Source organism: Humulus lupulus, chromosome 9 (assembly GCF_963169125.1).
Source record: "Humulus lupulus chromosome 9, drHumLupu1.1, whole genome shotgun sequence".
NCBI classification, from domain to species: Eukaryota; Viridiplantae; Streptophyta; class Magnoliopsida; order Rosales; family Cannabaceae; genus Humulus; species Humulus lupulus.
Genome location: NC_084801.1, coordinates 36,621,235 through 36,632,039, shown reverse-complemented (window position 1 = coordinate 36,632,039; position 10,805 = coordinate 36,621,235). Strand labels below are relative to the sequence as shown.

At 39.3% G+C, this 10,805-nt stretch overlaps 1 non-coding gene across 1 annotated transcript; it reads right to left on the bottom strand.

The window, feature by feature from the left end:
• Nucleotides 1–2,736: 2,736 nt before the first annotated feature.
• LOC133802812 (small nucleolar RNA R71) lies at nt 2,737–2,843 on the bottom strand. The gene has a single exon (XR_009877559.1). It is a non-coding gene; the product is annotated as a small nucleolar RNA R71 (small nucleolar RNA).
• Nucleotides 2,844–10,805: the final 7,962 nt, after the last annotated feature.

Sequence of the window (10,805 nt, the reverse complement as noted above, 5' to 3'; positions counted from 1 at the left end):
TCAATGGAGAAACTCACTGAAGAAAACTTCCTTAAGTGGAAGTAGAACATCAACATAGTGTCGATTGGTGACAACTCCAAATTCGTCATGACTGAAGAATCCCCAAAAGTTCCAGCTGAAGGAGCTACCAAGTCTGTAAGAGACAAATATGATCGTTGGCAGCGACTAATAACAAGGCACAGTACTACATGTCGACTAGTACGATCGACACTCTCAAGATAAAGATGGAGAATGTCGAGATGACCCACGAAATCATGGATCAAATCCAAGTCATGTTCGGGGCAAAGTCTGTGCAGACTCGTTTTGAGGCCACTAAGAAATATGACAATGCTTTGATGGCACTGTCTCAACATGTTCGTGATCATTTGGTCAAAATGACCAACTACTATCAGGAAGCAGAACTGTACAGAGCAATATTAGAAGATGAGACTCAAGTCAGCTTAATCCTTAACTGTCTCTCTCCAACTTTCCTGTCATTCAACACCAACTATGTCATGAATAAACTCAACTATGGTCTGACACAGCTCATGAACAAGCTTCAGACTTTTGAGTCTATCATTGGTGGACCAATCAAGGGAGGAGAAAAGAAGACTACTACTGCTTCTGCAGATCCAGCTATGGCTGAAGCTAACCTAGCTTCATCTTCGAAAGCTGGAAACAAGAAGAAAGGTGGACAAAACACCAACCCCAGGCTTGCAAAGGCTACAAAAACGAGTGCACAGACGCCTAAGGGGAAGAGAAAGAAAAACTAGAAAGGTAAAGGTAAGTGTTTTTACTGCAATGAGAAGGGGCATTGGAAACAGGATTGCCCCAAGTTTCTAGCAGCAAAAAACAGAGGTAATGATTATAGTGTATTTATCTTAGAAACATGTGTTTTAGAGAATGATAAATTCATTTGGATTATTGATTCTGGATCTACTAATCATGTTTGTAACTCTTTACAGCTTCTTGAATCGTGGGAGGAATTGGACGAAGGCAGCTTAAAGCTTAGAGTTGGGAACGAAGCATTCGTTGCGGTCCAAGCTAGAGGAAGAGCTTGCCTGAAGTTTGAAAATAAATATTTAATTTGGAAAGATGTATTTTTTATTCCGAATTTTAGTAGAAATTTAATTTCAGATTCCATGTTGCAATTAGAACAATTTGTTATGACTTTTACAAGTTCTAATATATCTATTTCTTTCTATGGATCACAATTGTCTATTGCATGTTTGGAAAACAGGCTTTATATCCCGCGACCTAACGAACCCCTCACGCTTAATAATGATTTATTCAAAGTAGCTAAACCTAGGAACAATAAACATCAAAAGACCGATAACGATAACATGATGTATTTATGGCACTTGAGACTAGGTCATATTGGCTATGATATAATTCAAAGACTTACAAAGGATGGGCCTTTGAGGGAACTCATCTTAGGTGAATTACCTGTCTGTGAATCTTGTCTAGATGGAAAACTGACCAAGCGTCCATTCTCTGCAAAGGGTGATAGAGCCAAAGAACCACTTGGACTTGCTCATTCAGATGTTTGTGGACCATTGAATGTAAAACCCAGGGGTGGTTTTGAGAATTTCGTCACTTTCATTGATGATTACTCTAGATAATCATGTCTTTACCTAATGCATAGGAAAACATAAACATTTTCAAAGTTTAAGGAATTCCTAGCTATGGCTCAGAACCAATTAGGTAAAACGTTAAAGATCTTGCGATCTGATAAGGGTGGAGAATATTTGGATATGCATTTCCAAGATCATTTAACTGAACTTGGGATTTATCACAACTTATTGCCCCGGGTACTTCGCAAAAAAATGGTGTAGCGGAATTCCGGAACAAAACTTTATTGGAAATGGTTAGATGCGTGCTTACTTACTTAACTCTGCCAATTCATTCTGGGGACATGCAATTGAAAAAACGAACGCCATTCTCAATGTTGTACCTTCCAAATCAATCCCCAAAACACCTTTAGAACATTGGAATGGTCGTGAACCTAGTTTACGTCATTATAGAATCTAGGGGTGTCCTGCCCACATCCTAAGGAAAAAGGAAGGAAAGCTAGAACCGTGAACGAAGTTTGCATGTTTGTTGGCTATCCTAAAGGCACTCGAAGTGGAATTTTTTATAGTCATTTATAAAAGAAAGTGTTTACATCTACGAATGCTAATTTTCTGGAAAATGACAATGTCCAAAACTTCAAATCGTGCAGCAAAGTAGTTGTAATGATCCAACTAACTTAAATACCTCAGACCATTAACACTACTAAGACATAGCTATTATTTTTTAATACATACATAAAATAATAGAACGTTATTAGAAAATCCAAAATACGGGATCTTATTGTTTTTACATAAAAATCATAAAGAAAATTAAACATTTATTTTAACCGTTCAAATACTAAATGCAGAAAATCATAAATACATAGTTAAAAAAAACTCAAAACATAAATGTCATCCTCAATCAACTCCTTCAGTCCTCTCCCAATACACATGCCAAAGCCACCTAGAATTCGTCCCGCCTTCCTTATTCATTTACATGCACAATCTAAAGATGAACCCAGCGCCCGACTAAATGACGTTAACAAATGGGGTGAGTGGCGATGAAATTACGGTGAGACTGTTCCCATTCTCATTAAGGGATCGAGCAAAGAGTTGGTTGATCTCATTACAAGCCAACTCAATCACGACATGGGAGGAACTAGCCCAAAAGTTCCTTGCCAAGTTTTTCCCTCCGGCTAAAGCTGCAAAGTTGAGGGATGAAATAAATAATTTCCACTAGAACGATGGAGAGTCTTTATATGATGAATGAGAGTGATTTAAGGAGTTGTTAAGGAAGTGTCCTCATCATGGAATTGAGAAGTGGATGTTGGTCCATAATTTTTACAGTGGGTTAGGAGGTACTACTTGCACCATTATAGATGCACCAACAGGTGGTGCTTTCATGAGAGTGCTAATGAAGAATATGAGTTATTGGAGGAGATGGCCATGAACAACTACCAGTGGCCTACAGAGATGGAAAATACAAAGAAGGTGGTGGTGTGATCGAATTAGACACCATCTCAATGCTAACAGATCAAGCAAAACAGTTACAAGAGAGCAATCTTTCAGCCCAAGCCATGCAACTACAAAGTCTATGTGAGGCATATGGGAGTGCCCACCCACTAAATTAGTGTCCTGCCATGGATATGAATAATATGCCTATGGAACAAGTTCAAGCCATAGGAAATTACAAAAGGCCATCCAATAACCCATTTCCGATGACATAACTACCCTAACTTCTCATGGAAAAATAACTAAGCCACACAACAGTCTTTCCCATAAAACAAGCAACAGTTCCCACAACTACAACAGTCTTTCCAACAGCATCCTCCTGAATTTTATCACAACAACAACCTATGATGAAGACACTTGATGTATTGAATCAATTTATGACTGAAACAAGAGCATCTATTAGAAATCTAGATACTCAGATTGGTCAATTGGATACTTTAATAACAAACAAGGCTCAAGGAAACTTGCCCATAACTATTGAGGTGAATCCTAAGGAGCAGTGCAATGCAATCTCCTTAAGGAGCAGTAAGGAGTTGGAAGATCCAGTTAAGAAGTCCAGTCTTCCACCAAAAATGGATCCAGAGAGAGAGGGTAAGGTAGAAGAAAAGGTTACTGAGAACCTAGAGAAGAAACAACCACCAATGAATTTTGAGCACCATATAAAAATTATGTATCCACAAAGGCTCCACAAAAAAAAAAAATCTTGACAAGCAGTTTGCTAAATTTTTAGAAGTCTTCCAAAAGCTTCACAGATATATTCCATTTGTTGAGGTACTTGAGCAGATGCCAACTTACCTTAAATTCTTTAAGGAAATTATATAAATGAAAAGGAAGTCAAAGGAATACAAGACATTTGCACTTATTGAGGAATGTAGTGCAATTTTGCAAAAGAAATTACCACCAAAGCTTAAAGATCCCGATAGTTTCAATATTCCATGCTCTATAGGGGCTTAGTGGTGACAAAGGCTTTAAGTGATTTAGGGGCTAGTGTGAATCCAACGCCTCTATCAATCTTCCAGAAGTTGAAATTGGGAGAAGCTCGCCCTACTACTGTGTCCCCACAAATGGCGGATCATTCAGTTAAACATCCTCGTGGAGTGATTGAGGATGTATTGGTGAAAGTTGACAAATTCATCTTTCATGCATAATTAATTATTCTTGATATGGTAGAAGATGAAAATATTATGATTATTCTTGGGAGGCCATTTTTAGCTACCGAAAGGGCGCTAATTGATGTACAAAATGGGGAGATGAAGCTACGAGTGCAACAAGACGAGGTAACATTTAATGTTTTCGCTGCAACTGAAATTCCAACTTGTTGTAGAGTGGATATGATAACAAAAGGTGGTAGTAAGGTGGAAGTACCATGAGAAAGGTCATTACTCAAGATGGTAGTCGAACAGTTCGTCATAGTTTGAAAAAGGTTCTTTAGTGGGAAGAATCAAATTTTACATGAGCGAGAGAAAGTTCCACCAATTTTCAATAACAAGAAATGAGCATCCACTCATGACATTATGGCTCTCAAGGACTTGAGAGGTGGCTTGGATTTGAGTTGAATCTAAAGATGAACCCAGTGTCCGGCTAAATGACGTTAACGACAGTGCCCTTGGGAGGTATCCCAATCTATTTATTGTTTTGTTATTTTTATTTAAGTTTGAACAATTTTTATGTTTTTTAGTTTTAATTTTTATGTTGTTTTTCACATTTTTAGAATTTTGGGCTTTAGTTTGTAATTTTTAAACTATGAAAAGTGTGAAAACTTGAAAAAATAAAAATAAGCATGTACTCATTTAGAGTCGCGATGCCATAATTAGGGTCGCGATGCTTTCCAAGACAGAGAGCCCTCGAAAATTTGGTGCAACCCAAGAATTACGTCGCGGTGTGCCTCTGTCTCCTCCACCATAATGATGTGGTGCGTGTTTTGGTAAGTCCTTTTTTCTTATTCTTTTTATATCACATTGGGGGCAATGTGTCATTTATGTTTGGGGGGAGAGTTAAGTTGTTTTGTTTTTAGTTGTTTTAGTGTGAATATTGTGTGAATCAAGTTGAGAGTTTAGTTCTTTTTTTTTAGTTGTTTTAGTTGTTTTCGTGTGAATATTGTATGAATGAAGTTATAAATTTGAGCCGATGATACTAGTTTCCATGTGATATAAGTGATGGTTTTTGAAACTTTTTAATCCGTGTGCTTAATTAGATTAATTTTTCGATTAACTTGGATCTAAACACATTATGCCATTTAAGGCATGATTGATAAATTTCTTACAATTGAGTGATATATGCATGTTAAAATGGGTGTGAGGAATGATATATGAGGAATATTCTAGAACTTTTATAGTTTATTGGTTGAGACAAAATTATGAATAATGCATGCTTAGGAACATGATTTAGGCAATTTTGTTGGAACGAGTTGGCCTTTCAAGCTAACCTTTATTAATTAATCCCTAGTTAACCGATTTTGAGCCTAAAATGATTTTTCTTATCGTTTGACACCAATGATAAGCTTACTTGTACCCTTAAATACTTTCCTTCCCTTTGATTATACCATGACCATATGAAATTAATTAGGGGATTTGTTTGTAATGGGGTGTGTTTTTTAAAGGGTTTTCAGTAATAAATAAATAAAAAGATTGAGAGAGAGAGAGAGAAAAAAAAAAGAAATTACTGAAGATGAACTACACTCCAATTGAATGTACAAAGAAATAAGTTTGGGGGAGTGTAGTATCATGAGAAAAAAAAATCATGTTTTGAATTTTCTCTCTCAAGACAAGAAAAAAATTGGGAACTTTGGGATTGTATTTAGGATTTGTAAGGTTGATAAAGAATGGTTGGTTTGGTCATGTGCTTATGGTATAATCAAGCCTAAATGACTACTTCATCAACCTAAGCCTAGGCCTTTCATTATATGTCGTAAAGTCATTTTGATTCTGGAGCATGTGTTGTTTATATTACTGGAGATCGGTGAATTATGCAAGCATATGAAATATGTTGTGTTTGATGGAATGGATTGGTAAGATTTGATATGTATATGGTATTTTGATTGTATGTTATTTATTGATTATAGCTGATTGGCATAGTAAATATTGAAGTTGATTGTTGATTTGATTTGACTAAAATTCTGCATGTAGCTTCAGTTGGAAAAGAATTCTGAAACTTGTAATGCATGGTGTTTCTTGGGTTGAGGCCTGTTAAGTGATAGATTGATTCGGTTGTGTAGTTAGTTTATTTTGGGAAGTGTTAATTGTTTTTACTCGAGGGTGAGTAAACGTTAAGTTTGGGGGAGTTTGTTAGGATAGTTTTTATAGTGTTTTGGAGAGTAATTTTAGGGGATCTATATGCCTTTTTGGTTGTGTTTGTGCAGTATGACGCTTGTGTTTGCTAGTGTTTTCAGGATCATATTCAGAATAGAGAAATGGAATAAATTATGGAGATATTTTGGGATTCTGAGCATGAAATGCATAAATTAGAGAAACTGAAGTTAAGAGATCTCTGATGGATTGATTTTAACCTTCAACGAGGTTCTCAGAATTAAAAAGGCAAATTTTGAAAAATAAAAATTGATTTTCAGACGTGGCGCTGTGTCTTAAGGGTCACTGCACTGTGGAAGACAAAGAAGCCAAAAATATGGGTTTAACGAGAGCCGCAACGCTTATCGAAGCATAAACAAGTGGGATTTTTATTATCGAAGTAGGGCTACGATGCTTCCTTCTTGAGCCGCGGTGCACGATTCCGTGAGTGTAGAAAATGGAATTTTTAGCAAGGGCAAAAGTGGTATTTCACATATAACACATAAGGCAACTATATAAGCATCATTATGCTAAATTTTGAAGAGGGACCCCTAGAGACTCAAGAAAACGCTCGGCGAAGGCTAAGGATTGAAGATTTAATATGTCATCACTGTTTTTCTTCTCTTCTTCCCTTATTTTAAGCTATAGTGATGTTTTGATCTAGTTTTATGGTTTTTATTATGTTCAGCATAAACTAATTTTCTTGATAAGGTGTTAATGGATTCTTCATGAAACCTTATGATTATTTAATGCAATTTTTATGAATTTCCTGTCAATATTGTGAATTATTTGATTTGTGTTTAATGCTTGTGATTGATTGGCCTCCAATTGCATGATCTATATGATTTTAACCTAAAATATGAAAAAAGTGAAGGTTAAATATGCTTTAGTCAAATAATCATGATTTGTATTGGACGAGAGTACCCGTATGATTTGTGCAGCTTAGGGATTACGTATTTAATGCCTGCTATTTGTTTAATTTACCACAGAGATGTAGGAAGCTTTCTTATTGTAGAGAGTTATATGTACTAATAAGAATATAATTTGCAATTGTAATCCACTATCACAATAGAGATAGGAATTCTGGAATTTGTGTTAGAGAAGCAATGGTGGAAAGTTGATGAAATTGATAACCTTATATTTAATCCATTAAATTAGAATTTTATTGCTGAATTCTTTTATGTTCTTGATATTTATTTAATTTAATTTATTTAGTAATTTCTACAATTTAATATTTATTAAATTAATTAGAAATAAAGATTGATTCTTAGTAATTAGTAAACCGTCCTTGTGGGCTCGACACTCTACTTAAATATACTACTTGTTCGATTGTGTGCACTTGCGTATTGAAAAATCCACAACAAATAGCGCAAAAAAGCCACATAAAAGAGATATTTACAATATTACTATGGGGTTCGAGCATATCCAATTGTTTGTACCCCAATAAGAGTGGCTCGTAGTCCAATTTACAAAACATATATATATATATATATATACAAGAAAAAAATCCTATTTGGCCCCTGGAGGGACCTCTGTGACGAGGTCAATGACATGGTCGGACTTGAGAGCTTGGCCAGCTTCTCGGGTAGCAGTAGCAGCAGCCTCAGCAACTTTCGTGGCCTAAAGACTCTCCTCGAAGAGTAACCGAGTAGCCTCAACCTCTCCAGTGAAGTTGAAGTCCATGTCCTTATTGTTGAGCTAGGCCACATAAAAAGCATCCTCAGCCATTGTGTTGACTTCCTTCTCAAGGGCCTCTACCTTCCTTTGAAGAGACTCCACCTCCCATGTTGCCCAAGAAGCCTCTAGCTTGGCCTGTTATTTGCGCTCCTTCGTAGCTCAAACCTTTTCAATCGCCCGAGTGGCCTCGCTGTGGGCCTTGGCTGCGTCCTCTGTAGCCTGAGAAGCTTCCCCCATGACCTTTGCAGTCTCCTGCCGTGCTTGGTCAGCTTCTTCCCTAGACTTCTGGGCCTCCTCCTGGGCCTACTAGGCCTCATCCTTAGCGTCCTTTACCTTTTCTTGGGCTTGTTGGGCCTCATCCTTAGCAACCTTGGCCTCATCGGCCGCCTTGGTTGCTGACTCCTCCAGTCCTTGAGAACGGGTTTTCTCTACCTCCAATGCAGCCTACAGGCGAACCATCTTCTCTGGAGGCGCGCCTGCCTTGGCCTTTAAAGCACACTTCTCTTGAGACCACTTGAGCTCGAAAGACTTCTCCATCATGATTCAGTTAATGTAAAAATCACAACACAAAACAAACTCGAAACTTTGGAGAGCTTATCCTCACAGAGGCATATCAGAGTGTGGAGACGAGAGAAGCCTCATTGTCATCACCTAGCTGGGCAAAGCTCCAAACAGTTAGATCTTACATGGTGGAGTTGACTCCATGAAGAAGCTCTGCCACAAGCGGACCCACGACCTCGCCGAGCTTCTTGGAGAATAGGCTATCCTGCTCAGCCCGACCAATGGGAGGATCCAGTGGCTTCTCTCGATGAGGTTTGAGCTGACGAAGGGACTCGATCGTCTCATGTTGGTATCGATTTCCCTAAACCATGCGAGCATCAAAATTCTCCACCATAGCCTTGTAACATTCCAGAAACGCCCCCTCGTTTCTCTCTAGGTACACGAGCAAGCGGGAGATGTTCTCGACGATTGGACTCTACACCTCGAGAGCTCCAATATCTTCAAGAATTTCAATGGCCAAGAAGACTCTTGTATTATTGAGAGGAGATGGCGATTAGGGCACTTCTTATACGAGTGTGTTCTCCACACGAGACTCCTCACCTTGAGTCGAGGAATTATGCTACCTCTTCAAGGGTGGAGAAGGTTCCACCCCCTCACGGGGTCGTTAGGACGCCCCAGCTTCTGATCTACTGGTTTCCCCGATGACTAGCCTGGCGGCATGGACAACGTCTGCCAAACCCATGTGACCTACAGGGAGAAATAGAGTGAATAGAAGCAAGGGAAAATGTAATAATGAAAGAACAACATCAAGAGCATGCAGGCTTCTCAGGAAGCCCCATCGCTGGACTAGTCCTTCGAGTGAAGCATTGAGTGCACGAACTCCCTTATGAGCCTCCCCATCTCCTAAGTTGTGTTAGTCTCGTACTACCAAAACCACCTCACTTGAAATGGTGTCACATCATCCAATGGAAAAAATCCCCGAGGTGGTAACAGTCTTCTCGGATGGCGAGGATAAGGATTGATCATATCCTGATAATCTTAGTACTCCTCCCAGGTCCAGTAACGATCTGAGGTGAGGCCACATCGAAAAAGCAACGGAGAAGCCCACACATGCTCAGGACTAACCCCATCTCCTATATACTTAGCATTATAAACTATAACCTTGTTCTTGGGAGGAAGATTCTATGCCCGCTAGGAGCTCCTCCTTAAGCTCCTAGTCCAACCGATATTCTTGGGCTGCTCGGGCAACCTGAGCATTCTCCAACTGCTCCTCCAATAGTTGCTGATTATACTGGATGTGTGCCAGTCCGTCGACATAATTTATGTGGGTTGCAGCCATCACCCAAGAACTGGTGGAATTCCTAAAATGGGTCAGGTCCAGGTTGCTAATGCACTGCCTCTCTTGAAGAGTCTAACTTCGATGAGGTTATCCTCTCTAACCAACAAGCCAACTCTAACTCCAAGTCCAGAAGTGTTTTCATCACCTCCAGGCAATCTTTGAAAGCCTGAACACTAAGCGTGCGATGAAAGGCACCTAAACAAAAAGCAGAATTACGAAGTACGGACTCCTATGAGTTTCAGAGAAAAGAAGCTCAGAGGGAGACACAAAACTTACCAACCCTAGAAAATTCTAGGATAAGAGTAGGGCTGGTCCGGAGCGGGAAGCCGTTGGTTAAGAAGAAATGATCCTTAAAATCATGTGCATAGCTCTCGTTGAGATGAGGGGCCTCGTACATCATATTGGAGTACTTCATGAGGGTGTAGAACCCATCAAGATTGGTGTTCTTCTTATTTGTACAAGCCTAGAAATTGTAGAGATATAGAATCATGGCCGAAGAAGGCTGGCGAGTACCTTGTAGCAATTGGGGTCAATTGAAAAGGAGCAATCCCCACGAACTTCAGGAAATTTATGAAGTACTGATGGAGAGGCAGAGTTTCTCCCACCTGGAGATGGGACTAACTACAGGCTGTGAGGTCATTTGCACTCCGATGAGCCTCTCGTTTTCATGGTAAAAACAGACGAGAAGGCCTTCACCCCTGATCTCGTAGTGATTGATGATGCTAGTCATGGCGCCAGGGTGCTTCAACTTGCTTGATATTTGTTTTGCCTTAAATCCTGAGGCCTCATAGACCACAGTGGGGTGAAAGAGATGAGCTTCATTTACCTCCACTTCCGTCATGAAAGCGATGCCTCCGCATCGGCCTCTCCGCCAGTTTTCCCCAGTTTGAAGTCTCCATTGTCCGAGGATGAGTAGAGACTGGGGGACAAATGTTGTTTGTGTTTTCACCCAAGGACACATGG